The sequence below is a fragment of the Apodemus sylvaticus genome, chromosome 17, assembly GCF_947179515.1.
Source record: "Apodemus sylvaticus chromosome 17, mApoSyl1.1, whole genome shotgun sequence".
Classification (NCBI taxonomy): domain Eukaryota; kingdom Metazoa; phylum Chordata; class Mammalia; order Rodentia; family Muridae; genus Apodemus; species Apodemus sylvaticus.
In genome coordinates, this window is record NC_067488.1 from 42849048 (window position 1) to 42871982 (window position 22935).

Here is a 22935-nt window from a genome sequence, read left to right on the forward strand (position 1 = left end):
TGAAGCTTCCGCAGGGTGGACAGGGCATTCACCACAGAGACAGAAGGCAATCAGCTCAGGGGAGTTAGTTTCTGAGCCGGTTTTCCGAGGCGCCCCTCTCCTAAAATCCGCTTAGCACAAGTGGTCTCAAAGTCAACCATAGGTCCCCAGGTCTAATGACTATTGCTTGCTGGCCCATGAGCTACCCAACTTTTCCTTAGGCGAGGGACTTTGCTTTGGGAGACCTATAGAGAAGCACAGGATTCTAGAAGCTCCGCTGAGCCTCTGGCCTGGGTGCCTAGTTATGGGGCACAAGAAGTCGACCTCGTCGGTTTCTCATGGGGCCTCGAAGCGCGCGCGCGCGCGTGCGTGCGCCAGGGTACACCGGTGCGTTCCCATTGGGTCGTGCCCCACGTGACCCGGTGCGCGCCCCGAGACGGCGACGCCGAGGCCGCGCCCCCGCGCGCGCACGTTCTGACGGCGCCGAGGCCGCGCCCTGTGCGCGCGCGTGCCAAGCTCTCCGCGTCGTGCCGGCGCCGGCGCCCGGACCGCCAGGTCAGTCTCCACCGCGCCGCTCGGGCGGGGGCGCGCAGGGGGCCGTCGGCGGGGGCGCCGCCTCGGGGCCGCGCAGGCGGGGCCGCGCGCCGGTCTGTGTGTTTGCTCCCGGCGGGGGCCGGGCCCCGCCGCTGCAGCCCCTGCGTGAACCCGGCCGGTGGCTGCCACGTGCAGGGCCGGAGCTGCAGGGAGGCCAGGCATGGGGACTCAGCCAGCTGTTTTCTCGGTGTGTCGACCAGACCTAATGGGTGAAAAGGGTGACTCTGCTCCCATTTCTAGGGGTGCGGAAGATTCCCTCAACATCTGCCCGGTTTTCATCTTCCCCAAGATCCCTATCTAGGATTTGGTTTGCTTCAGTTTCCTTCTCTGCATAGCTTGGGGCATAGGACCCCCATATCCTTTCTTGCCTCCCGCATGAATGTCACCACTAAGTCTTGGGCCTCTAGGGAACCGAGTCCTGGCTTAGGCATCCTGGGTCAGGTTAGGTGGGACAGCACTGCACTGTCCATGGGTCCTGCTGTAGCCTGTCCACATGCAGCCAGCTTAGGCAGGCGGCTCCTACTGGGCCTATGGTTTCCTGGTAGGGAGCTGCAGGCTTGGTTGGACTAGATGCCATGCTTAGCCCTAAGGCAGGCAGAGTGACCATCCCTCTGACCCTGTCAGTGAGGGGCAGAGTGGATTCCAGGCCGGTTGTCACAGTGTGCCGTGTCCCGCGGGTAAGTGGTGTACCTCTCTGCTTGGCTGCATGTTCTGGAGGAAACTGCCCAGAGTCTTGGTGCTGAAGGCAGTGTAGTGTGGACTCCTTGGGTGGTGCCTATGGTCTCAGATCCTCCCACAAGCTTATTAGCAGCGTTCCTAGGTTATATTGGCACGGGAGAAGTGGAGTCAGGTCTCGCCTTGTTCTGCCCGCAATGAGAAGAGGGTAGACAACCTATGGAGTCTGTGGCCTGCTCTGCTCTGAGGCAGGCTGTGGGGCCGCTACCCTCACACTCTTACTGTGGGATGCCGTGGGCATGTTCCTAAACATCCCCCTGAGAAGGAACTGGCCAGCCCCAGATACCTATGAGGTCTCTTCCCTTGGCCAGACCTGGTACTTGACTCAGAGGTGCTGGTGGTAGGACTAGGACCTTGGTGGCTGATGGATAGGGCAGGGGTAAGCAGCCTGGACAGAGAGATGGTCATTGCACATGTCGAGGTAGGAGCCCATCAGGACCTCTTTCCCACCAACTGGGAAAGACTTAACCCCACTGTGTCCCGCCAGCATAGACCTTGGCTGAGGGTTGGCCAGCCCATGGAGTTGGTCTGGCAGAAGGGGAGCTAGAGGAGGAGCCTCTTCCTCAGACCGGCAGGCAGGCAGCCCGGATGGTGGTGGGCAGAAGATGGCAGGAGAACCTCTGGGGAGGGGGGGAGGGAAGCTGGTTCTCACTGACTCTGGCTCTTGGCGAGTTCCTGGGGTGTAAGGGCTGCCAAGATGCCTGCCTGCCTGCCTGCCTGACCTCCTGGCTGTAGTGTTGGGATTCAGTGCGCACAGCTGGCTTCAGGGGTGGCACAAGTCTTTGCTGCCCAGCGGTGACTGTGATGTTCCAGGAGGCACCTCGCTTGGAGGGTGAATTGGTGCCCATCGCATCGGTCCAGGGGCAGAGCCAGGAGCTGTTGGGACTGGAGCTCACAGAGCAATGATCATTTCCCCCAAGCACTGAGCCTGACAGCTTTGACGGCGTAGTGTGCAATGGTTCTTGCTTACAGCGGGCCATGTGCAACTCCTGTCTGCACCGCCCTCCTATAAGAAGTTTCCCAGCCCACCACCTCCATCCTGGCCACCCTGACTATCTCTGCTTCTTCTGGCCCGTGTACATTACCTGCCCACAGTGGTTTCTTCAGCATCTACACATGTGCCTGTGTGAGGTTGGGTTCCTGGCATCTTTCCTTCCTTCCTTCCTTCCTTCCTTCCTTCCTTCCTTCCTTCCTTCCTTCCTTCCTTCCTTCCTTCCTTCCTTTCTTTCTTTCTTTCTTTTTTTCCTAATAAAGGGTTTCTCTGTGTAGCCCTGACTGTCCTGGAACTCACCCTGTAGACCAGGCTGGCCTCGAACTCAGAAATCCGCCTGCCTAAGCATGCACCACCACTGCCAGGCTAAGCTTCCTAGTTTCTGATGAATCTAGTCCTGAAGTTTTGTCTCCTGTAAAATTGGGGTGTGGCATATTTGCTGGGAAGATGGGTATTAAGGATCAATCAATAGGGGACACACATGGCCTCCTTATTCAGGTGCCACCCAGTAGGGGCTCTGGGATCGAGAGAGTTGTACAAACATCTGGGACAGGGCTGTGCTATGCTGTGGACTTGGCTTGGCAGTGTAAATGTAAAGAACCTGCCTTGTGTCCTCTAAATGGACAGGCTACAGGGTGTGGAGCACAGAGGGGACTGCTGAGCCCTGGGGCCACCAACAATGCAGCTCTAAGCCATGTTATAGTACAGTGAATAAGGTAATGAAGCATAGTTGAGGGGCGAAGGGGTGGGGCTGTGGGGTTCTGAAGGCTCCATAGGAGTTCACCCGATGGACGTTGTGTGTTTCCTATCAAGGGGTACCTCGGGCCAGCACTCCAGACTCTCATCATAATTACTTTGAGCTGGGCCAAAGCTGTTGGGTCAGAGACGGTTCAGACAAGAAGCAGGCTGCTAGCCCAGTGACACTGGTGGCCCTGAGGGGTCTCTAATGTCATCATAATGACAGAACTATGACTCAGGAGCTTGGCCGGCCACCTGGTGTCCATATAGCGTGGAGCTCAGCCTGGGAGCATTAGCACCCAGGTCTTTTTTCTAGAACCCTTGAAAGGGACACTAGGGTGACATTGCGTTCACAGTTGTTGTCCTTGGGACACCCGTCTTTCCACCATTCGCATTGTGACCCACTTCTGCCATGCCTACCTGCTTGTCTCCCACAAGAGGCCCTGGTGCCACCTCCCAGATGTTTGTCCCAGATGTGGAGTCTGCCAGAAGAGTCAGAATGATGCCGTGTGTTCTTTCCTTTCCTGCAGCCCACACTCCGTACTGCTTGGCTGCTATAGATCTTTTCTGTTCTGCTCAGAACGAGCAGACTACCCTGGTGTAGAAGCTCTATCGTCTGCATGGTCAGGTGCTGGGAAGGTGCCAGCAAAGATGGTGACATTAGTGGTGGTCACAAGGGCCTTTGGACATCTTCCTCCTTGCTTTCATTCACCCAGGTTGTGAGTTTATCTTCTGGTCCTAGAGCTGTGCTGGACTTAGAGGTACAGGATTGGCTACCTGGGGCATCCTGCTACTTGAGGACAGCTTTAACCCAGGGCTAGAGCCCAGGCCCACCATTGTGGGCCTCTCCTGCTTTCTTGGGGCGGGTTAGTGGAAGGGTATGGGCTCCCATTGTTTGAGTGGGGACCTCAGGAGCAGGCAGCTCCAAGGTTACCGGGTGTGTCTAGTTGAATCCCCAGCAGCTGATTCAAGGGCTGGTTTTCCTTGCCCACAGCCCTAGCAGAGTGTGGGTGCCCACCGTGTGGCTGTCCCTGGTGTGCTGGCACACCTATGAGGAGGGTGAAGGTCAGGGATGCTAGAGAGCGGTCACCAGGGTTGGGCCATAGGTGGTGGAACAGGTGGCCCAAGTTTGGCTGGACTGGTTTGGGCATAAACTTCAGTGTCTCTTCAGTTACATGTTAAGGCAACGGTGCAGCTGACGGGTTGAGCCAGCGTACTGAACCAGGGACCTGACGCTTGTCTCGAGACTACTGAGGATCTATTGGACGCAGCTGGAGAGTCAGGTGTTTACTGGGTGAGGCTGGTGCCCAGCAGTGGGCTGCCTCTGAGCGCTGCCTTTCAAACTCCAGTGAGCTATTGTGTACAGGGTAGCGCCTATCTCTTGCCCCAGGGACAGGGACAGTATGCATGTTTTGGGCCACTGTCATCTGGGGAGGTAGGCATGAGAGCCTACTTTACCAAGAAGTTCTGAGATTGTTAGAGTGGATGGAATGTCTTCAGGGCGTCCGGCTCTTCTTGACACAGTCCTGGGTGGCGGCTCTCATAGAAGGGCCCATCCCCCACAGAGCCTGAACTGTGGCTCAGCAAGGCTGTCATATCCTGAGGTCAAATGGCTTTTGAAACCTGTGACCTGGATCTCTGGAGGGATAGAGCTGGAGATGTCGGTGTAGGTGAAGTGAGCGTTTAGAAAGGGGAAATCCTGCCTCCAGGACCAAACATCACTATGGGAGTGACCTGTCCAGTCTTTCTAGACTGCCATTTACCCTTCTAAAGGAAGTGACCTTTTTTTTCACACTGGCAATATCATAGCCAATGAAGTCTATCCAAGGTGTGGTTGTTGCTAATTGGAAACTGAAGGCAGCGACCTTTGGAGGTTCTAGAGCTAGACCTTGCTGTTCTCTGCTACTGGGGCCAGAAGGAGTCTAGGACAGGATATTCCAGAAATCTGACTGGAGTTAGGCACGGCCCCTCCTGCTGCCCTGCCCTTTGCCCCACTCGGCTCCGTTCCCGCCCTCGTTGCTGTTCCTGCCCCTGTGTAGTCCATGCAGACTGTGTAGGGAGGGAGGTCTGCTTGGACAGGTTGAGCTGGAGGCCCTGGACAGGCCCAGGTCGAGACACAGCCAGAGGCTACTGGGTCTTGGCTGAGTGGGTCAGTGATCAGGGTCTGGAAGGTACGGGAAGGACCCAGGTTTCCAGGAAGGGTGGTCTTCAGGTAAGGATCAGCTTAATGGTCCCTGCACTTGCCCCGGAGATCCAGGGCGGCCCAGACTCCTGGCTGTGGGTGGGGAAGCATCCCTGGTTGATCATTTGGTTTGAGATGCATATTCCCCAGGAGCCTATGATCGTCCTATGGGGGTTGGGGCGAAGCACCAGGTGGAGCATTGCTTTCCCTGGACCTCAGAGTGCTGTTTTCTTGGAATCAGCAAGAGTTATAGAATACCCTAGCAGCGCTGAGTGGCTGGAGCCCGGTACGTGGGTAGCAGATTGTTTTGGTCATTGGGAGTGAGGCATCTGGAGGAGGGAGTCAAATGGATAAAAGACTGGTGTTCTGGCAGAGGTCTGACCTAGGAAATGGGAATAAAGGTACTACAGGTCTCGCTGGCAGCCTGCCTCAGCCTCCTTGCGTTCAGGTCCGAGTGGCATGAGAGATGGCCACTTTACTAGCTAGGACGCTCCTTTTAAGCCTCAGTTTCCCCTCTGTAGCGTCTCGTAGAGCTTCTTCTCTTCCATACCTCTTTCCCCTCCTTGGATCTGTGGGATCCTGTGGAAGCCTGTTCCCAAGGCCTTGGGTTCACCAGACACACCCAAAGCCGGGGCTGGCCCAGAAGGAGGAGGGAGGTCCACTGCAGCAGACAGGCCTGTCCTATCTCCTTCCCATGGGACCAGGGCTCCCACTGCACTCTGCCTGAGTCCCGGAAGAAGTTCAGCTGTGTTCAGAGGATCCCCTCTCCCACCCAGGATAATGCCCTCTTGCCCCATCCATCATGGCTTCTGCATTGGCTCGGTGTCACTTGCTGGTCCCGGCTGCCCGTGCCCCAGAGAGGATGCTGCTTCTTCCTGGCAGCCCTCTCTGGCAATGCCCACTGGCCCTGAAACTCGGCCAAGGCAAGCAGTTCCCTCTAATCTCCCAGTTAGGGCAGCAATGAGGCCCCTCCCCCAGGGTCAGCTTTCCTCTGGCTGGCTGCCCAGAGGCCCAGCATATGCTGGGAATTGTGTTGCAGAGCTTAGAGGTGCCCAGGACTCCCAGTGGTCCCTCTGCGGTGATCTCCCTGCCTCTTCTGTTGGCCTCAAGGAACATAGACATGGCCCTGGCTATCCCGACCTTGGGTGGAGCCTGCAGGAGACTGGTGGCACATCCTACAAAGCTGGGTGGATGGATGGATGGTGGGTACATCCTGGATGACTGATGCCTGACTACCTGAGCTGAGCTGCCCCACCTGAACTGGGTGTTAGCAGGCACGCCCTGAATGCTGATTTCTCTCAGGCCTAGTGTTGTTCCACCTGTGGAGGTGCTGCCTGCTGATGCCTCGATTTCCCTTCCTGTCAGTGATGTTCTCCAGGTTGGTGTGGACCTGTAGTAGCTTCAGCGCTCACACAGACAGTCGCGACAGTTAAGCACTGTCTACTGGTCAGTTTATAGATCCAGCCACATTTGTTGTAAATGGTGGAGACGAGCTGCCTCACACGCTGCTTTATGCTCAGCTCTGCAGGAACAGGATACCAACGTCACACTTGGACTTTCCCATGGCCTTGACTGTGGGCCTCTGGTTCCCGGGTCTTGAAGGGTTGTTTATTGCCTGCCTCCCTACCCCCATTTGTAGTGGAAGTTCTGGACAGCTAGGGACGTGCATTTTGGGGCACTATGTGAATCTTTTCGCCCTGTCTGCTGGCCCTGAGCCTACATCACCCCATTGCCCCTGTGCTGGCAGCTTTATTGGGGGATGAGGACACAGGCTGTCGCCTTGCCCTTGTTCTACCTCTCCAGGCTCCCTGGAAGCTGTCCTGGTCTGCGTTAGCTATGGGAGTAGAAAAGTAGAAAGGGCATGGTCCTGTACTGGAGGGACTCACACACGCACACGCATGCGCACTCGCAAACACACGCACACGGAGCAGGATTACAGAGGATAATGGTCATCTTCCTGGAGCATGCGGCTCTGCATTCTAGGGGTTGTGCTGCAGGAAGGGGATTCTGGGAGGTGGTGGCAAATGGTATGGAGAGAGGGGCGAGTGGGCTGCAGTCTGCATCACCTGGGCTGGCCTTCGCTGAGCCCTTTTGGGTTGGTAGGCATTGGCCCAGGGTACCGCTTTAATTCTCAAGTTACCTGGGGGTGGCTGCTTTTTACCCCCCATCCCCCCACTTCTCAGGCAGGAAGCGGCTGGCTGTGGCCGGCCCCCTGCAGGTGGCCTGTCCCGGAAGGGAAGTGCGAAGTGGAAGGCAGGCTGTTGTTGTGCCCCTGCAGAGTGGCCTGACCCAGCTCTCTTGGTCCCTTTGTTTGTGACAGAGCCAGAGAAGGCAGCCCCCAGGTGTGTGGCGGAGGAACCCAGCACAGCTGTGGCTCCCAGTTCCCTCAGTGACAGAGGTGATTAGCTCATAGGAGGCACTGCTGCTGATGGCTGCTGTCATTTGACTGTGAGGGCCCCAGTTTCCTCCTGACGGTAGGTGTGAAGTCTCTGTTTAGGGACTATGGGAGTCCTCTGCTAGTGCAAGGCCGGCCTTCCTGTTCCCCCTGCCCTTGTCTCCTCCCACTAGCTGTAGTTCCCACGACTGGCCAGCGCAGGAAGCCATCTGGAGGGCTTATTTACCCCCTCTTAGCTTCCCTGGCAGGAAGTCACCGGAAGGGCTGTCCCCAGGGGCCCCTTCAGGCCTGTGAGGACAGCCAGCGGCTTGGGGGTCTGTGCTGTGGAGTCCCCCAGTGGGGCAAGGGGGCAGGGAGCCAGGAGAACAGAGCTAGGCAGGGCTGGGAGCCGGGTATGTGGCTGGAGCGGGGTTGAGACAGTCATCCAGGAGGCATCTGTCCGTCTGTCCATGCTCCATCCACCCCTCCCCCACCCAGAGGAGGCCCAATAGCCCTCCCTGATCATAGGACTCAGGCAAAGCCACTTGGGCTCCATCTCAGGGTGGTCTGGGTGATATGTGTGGGATCTTGGGAACAAGAGGGGGGACACGCGTTGCATAGACCACCAGGTGGAGGCCGCATGGGGGAGGAGCGATCTAAGGGCAGGAAGCTGAAGAGGTACAGGAAGAGGATGTGGCCTTGGGAGGGTAGGGGCCCCTGGGAGTGGAAAGTTGGCTTCTCAGACTCAGGGCTGGGGGCGAAGGAGAGAGAAGCAGACAGGTCATGGGGTACAAATGGTACCAGTGGTTTGGACCCTTCAGACCCCTCTATATCCCCTCCGCAGGCCTCTAGCCCAGTCCTCAGAAGTCCTTCCAGAACTCCGTATCAGCTCATTAGACTGGCTGTTTAGGCCTAAGGACCTGGGCTTCTGCCTTACAGGCCAAGCAAGTCTAGCTGCCTGGTCAATTGTGGCAACTCCACTGTCCATTGGCTGGCCTAAGTGTGATTGACAGGACCTGGGGACTGTTCCCACGGACACTGCCAGCTGGGCCTGCCCTGCCCTAGGAGGGACCTTGAACCCTGTGGGACCTGTGGCCTGGGTTCTTGGCAGCCTTGTGTCTGTCCTGGTTTCTCGACTGCCTTGGGGAGTTGGGAGGGCCCTGGGGTCACACAGTCCTGTCCCAGCCTGCTACGGGTAGGTCAAGGTACTCCTCATCCTCAGTTTCTCCCCTCCCCTTTCCTTCATCCCATTTCTGGAGGCTGTGGCTTCATGATCCCTAGATGTGCTGGGGTTTCCCAGACAAGCATTGTCCACGTCTCTGCCCGTGCTGAAGGAAATAAACATGAGAACTTAGAGACTAGGCCAGTCTGGGTGGGAACAGAGGCTGTCCCTGGGCACAGCGGTGGCCATTGATTGTCCCAGGAGGGCCACTGCCAGGTCCAAAGCGTTTGCTGTGTACACTGAGGACACACTGTCCTGTGATCCAGCTTCACACAACCCTGGGCTGAGCGGACCCCCATCTTCTGTGCCAGCGTCAGAAGATGATTGGCCGTCTCTGTGGGGCCAGACCTTCAGAGTGGGGGTCAGCCTTGGCTCAGCCCATTAATCCTGCCTTCCCACGAGATACTGAGTGAATCTGAGATAGTGCAGAAGTCCCAGTGGAATGGGCTGAAGTATTTAAACCACAGCTGACCCCAAGCACGGCCAAGGACCATGGGCATCAGGCACAGTGGGCCAGGTGTTGGCCTCTGGGCTGAGAGTCCGGAGCCCAGGGTAAGGCTGACCCCCTCCATGTCCCGGCCTGACTAGGGCAGGGCCACCTTAACTCTGATGCTTTCCTGGTTCTAGTATACCCTACTGATGCCAGGGCATCTTCCCTCTGCTCCTCCCTTGGACTGCCAAGAAGAGGGCATTTGGATGGACAGAGGCAGGTTAATTTGGGATGCTAGGCATGTGTTCAAGGCTAGAGGCAACAGCCAGAGCATCCACGGATATGCCACGTAACCCTGATGTGTCCTGGTCTGCGAAGATTCTAGAGGCAGCAATGGAGACAGCGTGTGTCCGAGGAGATGCTGAGCCGCAGAGTGTGTGCGAGGTTCCTGGCCAACAGCTCAGCAGCTCTGTGACCAGTGTGTCCTAGAGAGTCCAGAGAGATCATTCAGGAAGTCTTTGCCAGACATCCTTAAGGATCCTGGAGGGCCTCTAGAAGGAGGCAGCCAGGATAGACATGCGCAAGAAGCCCACCTGCCCTGTGCCCTTCACCTCCCCTTTACCGTGTAGGAACATGTGTTCAGAAGTACTGGTCCGCGTTCCTCCCACACTGGGCAATAAGAAAATACCAGGACCCTCCTCTCTAAGCTTCAGGAGCTAGCACGAGCCATAGGCTGCCCCAGCTGTGGCGCGCAGCCCATGTGGGGAAGAGCAGCTCTCCAGTAGTTAGGGCGAGCTGAATGCCTGGGCAGCCTGTATGGTCCCCGCTGGTGCCCAAGTCTGGGGTTGCAGGCTTGTGTCGGTCCCCTCGGTCCCCTAGCCGCATGCAGACCCTGGAGAGATCATTCCTGTGCTCTCAGCGTCCTTGCTTCGTGTCCCCAGACAGAGGTGATTCTGGTTCCTTGTTGTCATGTGCTGTCTTCCTCGGGGTATGGTGTGGAGGTCATGGGTGGTCTTGGCGAGGGCATCCTGGAGTAGGTAGGAGTCTTCCTTCTCTAGGGGGAGTCCCAAGTGGTGGCTTTTGATTGTCTCTATCTTTGGTCCAGGCTCTGGGGTTGGGAGGCTTGGTGGGAAGGGACAAGCCTGTCAGCTGTCCTTCTCCACTTCACTGGCCATGTGGTCCTGGCCAGGCCTGGTGTTCTGGGTATGCAGTCCCCGCCCTGCTCAGATCCCACTGCACACTTCCTGCATTTGCGTGCCTATTGGAACACCTACCAGGTGCAGTCGGGAGACAGACAGGTCCCAGGTCAGGCAGCGCTGGTGGACGGCTGTTAGCCCAGACGTCCACTGACCTGAGGTCCAAGTGACGAGACACGGAGAAGCAGAGAGGACCACTGAACAGTGAAGCCGTACAAAGGCCTGGAGGCAGTGTGCACTGTGCTTAGTGGCTCGCAGACACAGCTGGGGAGGCAGGTGCAGAGGAGGATTAGAGAACAGTCACAGGTTCTGGGGTGATCCTCTGGGCGTGACGATCCTCTGGGCGTGGCAGCAGCTGGAGGACTGAGCTGAGGAGGTACCTCATGGTCTCCCTGAGGTGTGTTGGGGGAAGAGGGAGGACCTAGGATCCCCAGCTGGGTCTGTTCCAGGAGGCCTGGCCCTCAGGCGGGCAGCTCAGCATCTCATTAGACCCCCTTCCCCAGCTGCCTTCTGCCCTGGGTCATAGGGACCATCTGTGTCCTTTTGTCTTGTGCTGGACTCTGGGACAGGCCTGGGTGAAGACCAGAGAACTGTTGATGCCCATGGTGACTCTGACAGCTGGGAGCTGGCCCAGCGGGCTTTCCTTAGAGATGCTCCCCAATTCTCTCACAGCGGCCCTTTGTGGCTAGGTCCTCCTGTGGACAGGTGTGTCCCTCATTGTCCTGTATATCTGACAGCCCCACAATCAGCCACTCTTGTGAGAGGGCCAATGTGAACAGACAGTGACTATCCCATCCATAGGATGGTGGTGATTGGCCAAGTCTTTCTTTTCTTGCCCTCCTAACCCAGTGTTCAGGATCCTTCAGCGAGAGAGACACACAGCTGCCCAAACCTCCCAGGAGCCTGCTACTGGGTCTGGCCAAAAGAGCTCAGTAAACAGCCCCAGGGCTCCCTCTCCCTCCCTCTCTTCCTCTCTCTCTCTCTCTCCCTTTTCCTCCCTCTCTCCCTCTCTCCCTCTCTCTCTCCCTCTCTCCCTCTCTCCCTTTCTTCCTCTCTCCCTCTCTTCCTCTCTCCCTCTCTCCCTCTCCCCCTCTCCCTCTCCCCCTCTCCCTCCCTCTCTCCCTCCCTCCCCCTCTCCCTCTCTCCCTCTCTCCCTCCCTCCCTCTCTCCCTCCCTCCCTCCCTCTCTCCCTCCCTCCCTCTCTCCCTCCCTCTCTCCCTCCCTCCCTCTCTCCCTCTCTCCCTCCCTTTCCCTCCCTCTCTTCCTCTCTCTCCCTCTCCCTCTCTCCCTCTCCTTCCCTCTCTCCCTCTCCTTCTCTCCCTCTCTCCCTCTCTCCCTCTTTCCCTCTCTTCCTCTCTCTCTCCCTCTCTCCCTCTTTCTCTCTCTCCCTCCCCCTCTCCCTCTCTCTCCCTCTCTTCCTCTCTCCCTCTCTCCCTCTCTCTCCCTCCCTCCCTCTCCCTCTCTCCCTCCCTCTCTCCCTCTCTCCCTCCCTCCCTCCCTCTCTCCCTCCCTCTCTCCCTCTCTCCCTCCCTCTCTCCCTCTCTCTTCCTCTCTCTCCCTCTCCCTCTCTCCCTCTCCTTCCCTCCCTCTCTCCCTCTCTCTCTCCCTCTCTTCCTTTCCCTCTCCCCCTCTTTATCTCTTCCTTCGCCTCCCTCTCTTTCTTTGTCAGAGTGTGTTGCAGCTTTTCAGATGCTCAGACAAACATTTCCCATCCTCAGGGGAGTGATCGGCTCTCCTGAGGCTCCCCATTGCCCAGGGGCCCACCAGGCCCTTCCTTCCCTCCTCCTCTCCCCCTTTCTTGCACCTCCTCAGTGGCCTCCGCTGGCTGGCAACATTCCACCTGACCTAGTGAGGGACTGATCAGGCCTGGGTTGGATTCTGTCGTCCTGTCCTTGTCACCGTGGCCCACTTCCCCGCCTGGATTTAGCTCGAGGCTTCCTGGTCTCTCTCGGGTACCACAGTGCTATTGGACTGGAGCATCTCACAGCGTCCACCTCCCCTGTTCCTTCAGTGATCAACACTGTCCCCAGCTTGGGTGCAAAGTGATCTAAATGCCCCGCAGCTGAGGAGTAGATAAAGCGTTGCGTGTTCCTGCAATGGAATACTATTCACCTCAAGTGAGATCTTTGAAGACGTGTGTGTGTGTGTGTGTGTGTGTGTGTGTGTGTGTGAAAAGACATCACAGTGGCTCCATGAGACATCCCTTTAAAATCCCAGACAGGGACCCACAGATGGGGACCAGAGGAAGAAGCGAGTGCTTGTTGCTGCTGTGTGCTGACAGGAGGTACTCAGAGCTTCACACATGATCTCCCCGCACTTTACCACTGGGCCACAGCCCCAAGGCTTCTAAGTTTTAAATCTGGAGACAGAGTATTGCTGTGTACCCGAGACTGGCCTTAGACTGACGACAGTCCTTTTGTCTCCGCCCAAGAGCTGGGATTAAAAGAAAATTTCCTCTGAAAATTTTAGTTAAATTTATTTATTCAATTACTGGTTGATTCATCGATTGATCGATCAATCGATTGATTAAACTCGCAGGAATTGGTTTTCTTCTTCCACCATGTAGGTCCCAGGGATTAAACTCGGGTCTTCAGGTTTTACAGTGAGCCCTTCTACCTGCTAAGCCATCTTGCTGGGCCCTTGAGGGCTGGCGTCTCGGAGGTGTCCCACCACACGTGGCTGCAGAGTCTCTGTAGTTGTGAAGGTATTTTGGAACTGGGAAGTGGTGATGACTGCTTTAGCCCCGAGAATGAATAGACAACCATAGCATTTCGTACTTCCTGTACTGCATGCACTGTAAGGCATTTTAAGTACTGTAAGGTATGCATGCATGTATGTGTGTGCGCGTGTGTAGAGGTCAGAAGGGTCAGCTTTGTGTGTATTTAGTCTCTCAGGAGCTATCCACCTTGTTTTCTGAGGCACAGTTTCTCCCAGGCCCAGAGCACATCCTAGGCTAGGCTGTCAGACTGGCTAGTGACCCTGGGATCACTGTCTCCATCCTCCAAGTGCTAGATATATAAAGTCACACCACTACATTTTTACTTGGGGCCCAGGGATTGAACTAAGGTCTTCATACTTGTGTTGTAAGCATTCTCTTGATCGAACCATCTTCCTGGTCACCACCATTACATCACCACCACTGTCATCACCATCATCACCACTACCATCATCATCACCACCACCATCATCATCATCATCAGCAGCAGCAGCAGCAGCAGCATCTGTGCTATGGGTTTTTGTTGACTTGAAACTTACCATGTAGCCCAGATTTGCCTCATACTCATGAAAATCTTCCCGTCTCAGCTTCCCAACAGTCAAGATGATATTATTATAGTGCATCACCATGAGTGGCATATTTTACCTGCAGGGAGACTATACACTTTAAATTGGTTGGCATGAATCAGGTCTGGTGATTCTGGTGATCCCAGAACTTGTGAGGCGGAGACAGGAGGAATTCAAGGTCAGCCTCAGCTACATAGGGGGTTGGAGGCCAACCTATACTAGCAAGATTTGACTCAAATAAATAAACAAACAAATAAAACGCAGTAGTGAATTTCATGTTACTAGATTTTTATCGTGGAGAGGAGACACTGAAACACCCTTGCTTGCTAAGCATGAGTTCCCAGGTTTGTGACAGGTCAGAGATGCCCTTGGCTTTGTCTAGTGTGTTAGGACTCTGATCACACAGGGTTGGTGCTAGCAACTGGGGTGCTGGGCCCGGGCTGCTACCCTCCTCCTTCCCCAGGAGCTTTGAGTGGTCACAGTGGGGAACCTGGGAGCAAGAGGGGACTCGTCCTTTGTCCTCATGGCCAGTGCAGCAGGTCCTTGCTTCTCTCTGCTCTGTTGAGACTCTACAAGTCCTTGCCTGGCTTTGTGCTGGATCTCTGGGAGCCCTGGAGTCTGGCCGACTCGTGAATGGCCCAGCCACCATGGTGCCAAGTAGGGCGAAGGTCCCAGCTTACCCCGAGAGCCAGTCTCTGGACACTGGGTCCCTCCCACCCTGTAATCCTCCGCATCCTAGGCTGGGAATCCCCTCTGTGCATGGCTTTTTGTCTGCCTTGAACCTGGGGTTGGTACCTCCTACCCACCCCTGCTGGGACCCACGGGAGACAGGGCAGCCCAGAGGATGTCTGGTGCTCCGTGAAGTGCCTGCAGGTCCTTCCCAGCAAACCCAGCCTATACTTGGTGCCAGCTCCTGGGAGGAATTTCGCTTTAATCCTGGTAGCAGGGCAGGTGCTTATGCAGACTGTGTGGCCTGTCTGAGTCCAGCATGTCCAGTGTTCACACCCACCTCCCAGCGTGGCTGAGTGACCCACTCCCGTGTGTATGGGAAGTTGACTCTGCCGACTTGGCCAGGGGGACCAGGCATTTGGATGGGCAGCAGTGAGTCATGGCTTGCGCCTTCTTACTGATGTGAGCATGGAGTGATATCTGGTCTGATGTTACTGCCGTGGGCCTCTGTATCATTCCGCCGTGCTTAAAATCGGCGTCAGATGCATCTGGAAGGCCTATTGCTGTCTCTCCCTTGTCTCCATGTCTAGAATGGGGTCCCTGGGAAGTCTTGTATGAAAGATGTTACTCAGTTTTCCAAAGAACCCAGGTGTACCAACCTGAGTGTGAGTCCTCAGCCCTAGTGGGGACCTGGCCCAAAGTCAAAGCTACAGGGACAGTTCACAGGGCTCTGGGAAAGGGACATGGCTCTTAGACCCTGGACACTAAGGACAGACAGCTCCATCCAGGCTAGGCTTTGCAGAACATCCATCTCACCGATGAGCACACAGATCACAGAGCAGGGGAGGATGCCACCCAGTGTCACACAGCTCATCTGAGGGATAGCCTGGCAGCAGGGAACCAGGCAGAGGTCCAAGCTGGTGAGTCTCTGTGAGGAAATAGCTGCTGCAGCCAGAAGTCAGAGGCAGCCACCAGAGCGAGTCCCCTCGTCCGGCGCCCCAGGGAGCTTGCTTGCTTTGGGCTTAAGCAGAAGCTTAAAGGGGTGGGGGAGTCAAAGATGAGGGTCAGGTCTTTCTGAGCTGCCTCAGTTTCCCCCAAGCGTCTTATGATGCCGCAGGGGTTGGCCAGGCCGATGGGAAGGAAGTGATTTGGAGATAAGTAGGGCCCAGCAGAGGCTGTACACTTAGGGGCCAGCGCTGGCTTTGCCCGTGTGTGCGTATGTGGGGTGATGCTTGTGCCTCGTGGCATCGGTTGCAACAGCTGGGGACAGCCAGCAGAGCCCCAGGGCGTGGTCACTGCCTTGCCTCAGGCAGAAGACCTGCTGCCCTGCTGCCCATGTGCTTGGCATAGGCGTGTCCCGTGAAGCCAGCGGGTGATGTTCTGAGGTCTTGTGGACAGGGAGGCCTGAGGGAGTGCGACCCCCCAACAGTCTCTTGGCACGTCAAGGATCTGCGGTGACCTAGTGTTTTCCACCTGTGTCCTGGGGTTCTCACTTAGCTGGACCTCTGCTGTTCCCTCACACACTAACTTTTTTGGGGGGTATCAGGGCAGTGTCTTACTACCAGTCCAGCCCAGAAATAGCTGTGACCTCTGTGGCCAGCCTGGCAACACTGGAGCATAGCGGCCTATGTGCACCAGGCCAAGTCATCTCACCGTGAAGGCCAGCTATTTTCGACATGGCCTCTTGAGGCCAGTTCAGAGCTCTTTCCCGCGGCTCCTTGGGCCCCTCTGACGTGCATCCGAGGGCCTTGGCATGCAGCCCTGGCTCCCTACGTGATATCCAACCCCCTACCCCCGCCCCTGCCTGTCTGGCCCTAGAGTCCTGGGTTCTGGTTAGGACTGAGGAGGAATCCCATGAGGCAGACTCTGGGTGGGGGATGAACTCTCTGAGCCTGCCATGCACTAGTGGGCTTGGCAACTGTAAGGAGAAAACACACAGGAAGGGAATCTCCAGGCTGGTTCTGTGCATGCCTCAGTTTCCTCATCCAGAAAATGGGGTGATGAGTGCCTTCCAGGACTGTCGTGAGAATTGATGTGGTATATATGACCACCACACAGAGAGGCTTTGGGGTTCTCTCTTCTCAAAGGTATGGATAGTGGACTCAGAGAGGAGCCAGCATGGAGTGGATACAGCTTCCGAGTTGGCCACGGGTTAATCCTACTTTGAACTGTGAACCACTTGAGTTGTTGAGTTGGGCACTGAGAAGCTTGAGTGTCCCATGGGCCACAGTCTCTTATTCTGTGGCTCGGATGTACGTATTTGTTGCCTGCCAGAGACTGCTCCTGTGCTCCCTGAAGAAGTGACCATATAGACCCAGGATTCTCTGAGGTCCTGCTGTCCTGGAGGACCACAGCTACCTGGGTATGCCACCCATTGGTCCTGCTCTGGAAGACCAGGCTAGTTTAGCTTCCTGCTTCCCAGGAGCAGAGCGCTCCATCTCTCTGTGAGGATGCTGAGTGGGTTAGAAGCGGGTTTCAGTGTTGGGGCACGAGGGAAGGGCCACTGGGTGTTGGCTGCATATTGATGGTCCTGGGATTTTGACTCCTGGAGAAGGGTCTCCAAAAAGGAGCTGTAGCTGGTCCCTCAAGCAGAGGGCCTGTGGCCTGTGGCCTGTGGCGTGGCACCTTACAGGCCGGTGAAGAATCGGCACACCTGGTACCTGCTTGTATCACGTGCCTTGCAGTTACTGTGACAACTCTGTTCACACCACAGAGTACAGGTTTACATCTCACTTGGAGGTGGGCCTGATTTCATGGGTACCCTGGCTGTGAGGCAGCCTCCGTGCCTGGTGGACATCAGGCAGAGGCTGTGTTGAGCACTTCTCAGTGACAGTCTCCATGTGTCCTTGGGACCTCTGACAACTGTACGGACTTCTCTTGTAGCTAATAACAGTAACAACAGCCCTCTAAGGCTCCAGCTTGCGGCTCTTGTCCCTTCCTAGGGCCTGTGCCTGGTGAAATCCACAGGACCTGGACTCAAGAGATGGCCCAGTGGTTAAAAGCACTGCTGCTCTTCCCAGTTCAGTTCCCAGCACCCACACGGCAGCTCACATCTGCCTCTAACTCCAGTTCCAGGGATCTGACAGCCCCACCCAGACATATATGCAGGCAAAAACTCCAATGCACATAAAATAAAAATAAACATTAATTGAAAAAAAGAAAATAAATCCACTGGATGGTTCCTGGTATGACATGGAGGGGCAGGGGGTCACCTGGTGAACCGTGCGCCAGACCTCCTCTGGGTCTCTGTTCTTGGTGGGGGCTTTTTTTGAGAGTGGATTAAATGAGTCCAAGAAACTCTGTGCCCTCTGGGATGCCATCCCCACTCATTGGCCCTAGGCTCTGGGGGCCTTGCAGCTTGGCTGGCACTGTGGCAGGAGTTGGTACCAGCCCCGATGATGCCAAGGAGGGAAATGCCAAGACTGAGGAATGAGTCTTTTGCTGGGACTGCAGTAGGCTTTCAAACCTTACTCCTCTGACTGGGATCCTGGACCTGCAGAATTCCTGTCCCAGCGTCTGGTGGCGTATGTCCCAGAATCACAGGCAAATGGTAGCCAGTGCCCCACTCTGGGCTTCCAGAATGGAAGAGGGGCTGTCTGCTGAGGTTAGCAGGACCCAGTAGGCTCTGTACACCCCTAGAGACTCTGATGGGTCCAGCTACTGCAGGGTACTGAGTTTTCTCTCCTGGCACAGGTATCTGGTTGATCACTTTTTCCCCCCAGAAATTCATCTCTGTATGTCCTGTGTGTGCAGGTCCTTGAGTGACGTCTGTGTGGAGGCTTGTGTGTACGCGTGACTGTAAGTCCGTGTCCATGTGTGGAGGTGTGCGTGTACAGCTTTGCTTTACATTACCATTGTTGGAACAGCATGTTGGTCGAGGAGCGACAAGGGACTGGTCCTCAGAGGCAGGAGCAGCCCCTGCCCTGTTTATGGTGTTTCCACTCCAGGGGGATGATTGGCAGTAGGGGTTCGTTCTGGGCAGGAAGGAGGGTAGATGAGCCCATGGGTTGGGCCTTGGTGGGCCGGGTGTGTGGGCCTGGCCCATTTCCCCCTCCTCCTTCCTACTAGAGCAGCAGTTCTCAACCCGCGTGTTGAGATCCCCTTTCAGGGTCAAAGGGCCCTTTCAGGGTCAAAGAAAGGGCCCTTTCACAGGGGTCCCCTAAGACTGTCTGAAAACACAGATATTTACATTATGATAATAGTACAAAATTATAGTTATGAACTAGTAATGAAAATAATTTTATGGTTGGGATCATCGCCCGAGGAACTGTATTAATGGGTTACGACATTAGCAGGGTTGAGAGGAATCGTACTGTCCTAAGGAAGGATGAGCCCCAGCAGGCACTGATGGGACATAGGACCCAAGGCCAGTCCTAGGCTGCTGCCTGCTGGGGCTATCTGACCAGCAGTTTTGGGTATGGGGCTGCCTATTTCTGGTCTCTTATTTTCGGACTCTTATTTCTAATGGGACTCTTATTTCTGGTCTGCATTAGGAAGGTTGCCCACCCCCTTGGGGCTGTGATGACCTGCCACCCACCCTCCCTTGTTCCTGCTATCATAGGACCCTGGAGGACTGAGAACTAACTGTATCAGGCTGTGTGACCCTGGACCCTGTGTTACTACCCTGTCTGGGCTGCCCCTGAGCTCAACCCTGGGGCTGCTATATCAGGGCTCCTGCCTCCACCTCTGACATAGAGGGAGGCGAATAAAATTAGTTACAAGGAGAGGGTAAGCTCTGAGGACCCAGGTGGTGAGTGTCAATAGCCGTGAGTGGGCGGGTCCACGTTTGGGGACATCAGGCTTATCTCCGAGGGAAGGGTGTCATAGCACGTTCTAGGGGAAGTGGGCAAAGGTGTCACCCATGTGGCTAGAGTGGCATCTTTTTCTGCCTTCCTCTCAGCTCTCTGTCCATCGTGGGGTACCTGGCCCTTCCTACTGTGGTACCACAGCCTCAGTGTAGGCTGACCCATGGGTCTCTGTTATTTCCACACCAGCCATGCCATCAGAAAGTGGGCCAGGACCACAGTGGGTGGTGATGTGGTGGTCACACAGCTCTGGTGGAGCACAGCCTCCTCTGTCAACCTCAGTCAGCCGTATGCTAACACATGAGAGCCTGGCTTGACACCCATTGTCACCTCAGCCTAATGGCTCCTGTGAAGTTCTGGAGTCACTTCTCATGCCGGTCATAGCTGTATACAAGGTGACAGTCCCCTGGGCTCTGAGGGGTGTCTGGAGGGACTCTGGAGGTGCCATGGCTGATGGCCGTGGAGTGGGCCTCCTGCCGTTTCCTTTGGTTGTCCACTGGGTGCAAAGCTTCCGAGACTGCAGGTCATACAACAGGAGACGGGAAGGAGGCCTCGGCTAGGATGCGCGAGGCAGAATCAGCAGCCCTCTCCTCCTTATTATCTATCTGGCCACGGGTAATTCAGAGATTCTCAGTTGTGGATCTCAACTGGGGGTTGTGTATATATTTGGGGAAAGACAAGGGCCAGATTGTGAGCCGCCAGCCAGGTAGACACTGGTGCTTGCTGCGGCTGGAGCGTGTGATTGGTGCCCTGGGAACCTAGTCTGCCTGAATGCCGCCATCCCAGTTTCTCTTTTCCACGGTGACGTTGTCTCGTTTCCCTGTGCCGTAACTCCCTGCCTAGTATCTCACGCTCTCTGCAACCTCTGTCTCCCTGATCTCTGGCTGTCTACTATGGCATTGGCTTCCCCAGCCTCAATCCTATGCAACAACTGAGACATGGAGGCAGCCTAGAAGTGCTGGGCAGGTAAACATGGGAGCAGGAGCTGAGGACACAGAGCGATGGATGGGTGGCTTCCTGGAGGATGAGGCTACAGCTGTGGGAGAGAACGGGGTACCTGGAGGTGTGAATCCTTTCTCTCTTCATTTCTTCCGCTGAAGGGCAGTGAGTTTGGCAGGCTACAGGAACCATGGAAGATGTGTGAGCTGTGGCAGGTGGGAGACACCATTCAATCGGCGGTTTGAGCCAAACTTTGAGGCCGGTCATGGTGGCTTGACAGATGCATGGGGTGTTCACTCCTGGTGCTAATCTGTGCTGGAATGTGAGACGTCAGGCTGCCCTTCCACGTGGCTACACGTGGCTGTTACCCACTTAACACTTTCCTAGGTGTGACAGGGTCCCCCGTGGAGTGGGGAGGCCTGTGGACACGTGGGGATCCCTCAAGCCTCCTCGGTTGGCAGGATCAGAACTCATGGATGGTGTCCTTTGAGGCCGCTGGGTCTTCAGGCAAGAGTCCTCAGCCTTCTACAGGTGCTTGGATGTTGTGAGAGAGGGGTCAGATGGCACGGGCGAGAAGTCCTGAGACCTGGGCCTGAACAAGCGTGAGGTTGAGGGCATATGGCCTTGGGGGACAACCAGGCCCAAATGGATACAGGAGAGGAGGCAGAGCTGCGCTCCGGGTGTGAGTGCAGCTTGGAGCTTGCTCTCTGGTGACTTTAAGGGAGTTGAGTTTCTGCCTTCATCCTGAGGAAACCGAGGCACAGAGTTCTTACTACTTGGTAGGAAGGCTCTCCTTCATGACAGGAACAGGAAGAAAAGATCCAGGAGCTGTGGCTGTGGGGCGGTGTGGGGGGCCTTGGTGGGAAGAGCTGAAGAGAGGAAGGTAGGATGCACTGATCAGCCCTGGGAAAGCACCGCCCAGCTCTACATGCGGTAGCCTGGGAAACGGAGGTACCCTGAGGAGTGATGCCTGCTCATAGCACCGCAGCTCAGATGTTCTCTCCCGGCCTCCCTGTCTCCATCCCACTCAGCCCCAGGACTGGCATGAGGAGGTGCTCAGCATGCTTGTCTCAGTGAGTGAGTGAGTGAGTGAGTGAGTGAGTGAGTGAGGGAGTGAGGGAGTGAATGAGGGAGTGAGTGAGTGAGGGAGTGAGTGAGGGAGTGAGTGAGGGAGGGAGGGAGTGAGGGAGTGAGTGAGTGAGTGAGTGAGGGAGGGAGGGAGTGAGTGAGTGAGGGAGTGAATGAGGGAGTGAGTGAGGGAGTGAGGGAGGGAGGGAGGGAGTGAATGAGGGAGAGTGAGGGAGTGAGTGAGTGAGGGAGGGAGGGAGTGAGTGAGGGAGGGAGTGAATGAGGGAGTGAGTGAGGGAGGGAGTGAGTGAGGGAGTGAGTGAGGGAGTGAGTGAGTGAGGGAGGGAGTGAGTGAGGGAGGGAGTGAATGAGGGAGTGAGGGAGGGAGTGAGTGAGTGAGTGAGTGAGGGAGGGAGTGAGTGAGGGAGTGAGTGAGGGATGGAGGGAGTGAGTGAGGGAGGGAGTGAATGAGGGAGTGAGGGAAGGAGTGAGTGAGAGAGTGAGTGAGTGAGGGAGTGAGTGAGTGAGGGAGGGAGGGAGTGAGTGAGGGAGTGAGAGAGTGAGGGAGTGAGTGAGGGAGGGAGTGAGGGAGGGAGGGAGTGAGGGAGGGAGGGAGTGAGAGAGTGAGTGAGTGAGGGAGTGAGTGAGTGAGGGAGGGAGGGAGTGAGTGAGGGAGGGAGTGAGGGAGGGAGGGAGTGAGGGAGTGAGCGAACACCCAGATTCCCTTCTCCTGGGAAGGAGTCCTAAGGTCTAGCCTAGTGTAGGGGAGGTCGCAGGCTGTAGAAGGAGACATGTGAGCCAGGCCTGAGCTCCTGGGAGGTGACATAGAGTGTAAGAGGAGGAAAGGGGTGCCCTGTCAGCCATGATCCAGGCAGGTCTGCCCGATTGCTCTTAGAAAGCAAGGAGCTGGGGAGGCTAAGAGCACTGGTTGCTCTCCCAGAGGTTCTGAGTTCGATTCCCAGCAACCACATGGTGGCTCACATCCATCCATGAGATCAGGTCCCCCCTTTCTGGTGTGCAGACACACACGAAGGGAGAATGATATATATATTTTGTTTGGTTTTTTGTTTTGTTTTTTTTGGATTTGGTTTTTTCGAGACAGGGTTTCTCTGTGTAGCCCTGGTTGTCCTGGAACTCACTCTGTAGACCAGGCTGTTCGAACTCAGAAATCCACCTGTCTCTGCCTCCCAGAGTGCTGGGATTACAGGCGTGCGCCACCACCACCCGGCTAAATAAATCTTTAAAAAGCTATGGAGCTCAGGGTGGACCTTCAGGGGTCAGAGGTCCCAAGTTTTAAAACCTGGTGGACTTCATGCACAATTACCTGGGCTCACTCTGTGCCACCAGTTGGCAGAAGTGGCAGAAGTGACAGTCACGGCCTTCGGTCTGCTGTGGTGCAGGTGGAGCCAAGGCCAAGCGTGAGGGTGCCCTCAGTCAGCGGGAGCCTGGGTCAGCAGATCACCACTGTGTTCCACAGGGCACTGTTCAGGCTGAGCTCAGTGGGGACAGCAGGAGCCTGCCTTCTGGAAACCCAGGTCTGTTTCCAGGTCACAGCCCATGGCATGCAGGGTGCTGGCACCACCTTGGAAGGTGGCTTCCCTCTCTAGCAGTGTGTCCATTTATAGAGGTGGCCTTAGGCTCAGCAGAGGCCAGCACTGGTCCCAGGTGGCACAGGGCATCAGGCAGATGGTCAATGCAGGTGCCAGGAGTATGTCTACCTATCCTTTGGGT

The 22935-nt window shown here is 56.1% G+C and overlaps 1 protein-coding gene across 2 annotated transcripts in view; it reads left to right on the forward strand.

Annotated features, from left to right (window-relative positions):
* The first annotated feature begins 448 nt into the window (after window positions 1–448).
* Window positions 449–22935, forward strand: part of Ptp4a3 (protein tyrosine phosphatase 4A3) — a 33574-nt gene continuing 11087 nt past the window's right edge. The window contains exons 1-2 of one of the 2 annotated variants that reach the window (XM_052160505.1): window positions 479–534; window positions 7540–7693. The gene's annotated coding sequence lies outside the window, so the exon portion shown is untranslated. Of the gene's footprint in view, window positions 535–7539; window positions 7694–22935 lie in introns of both variants that reach the window. The other variant, XM_052160504.1, reaches the window with a different exon arrangement.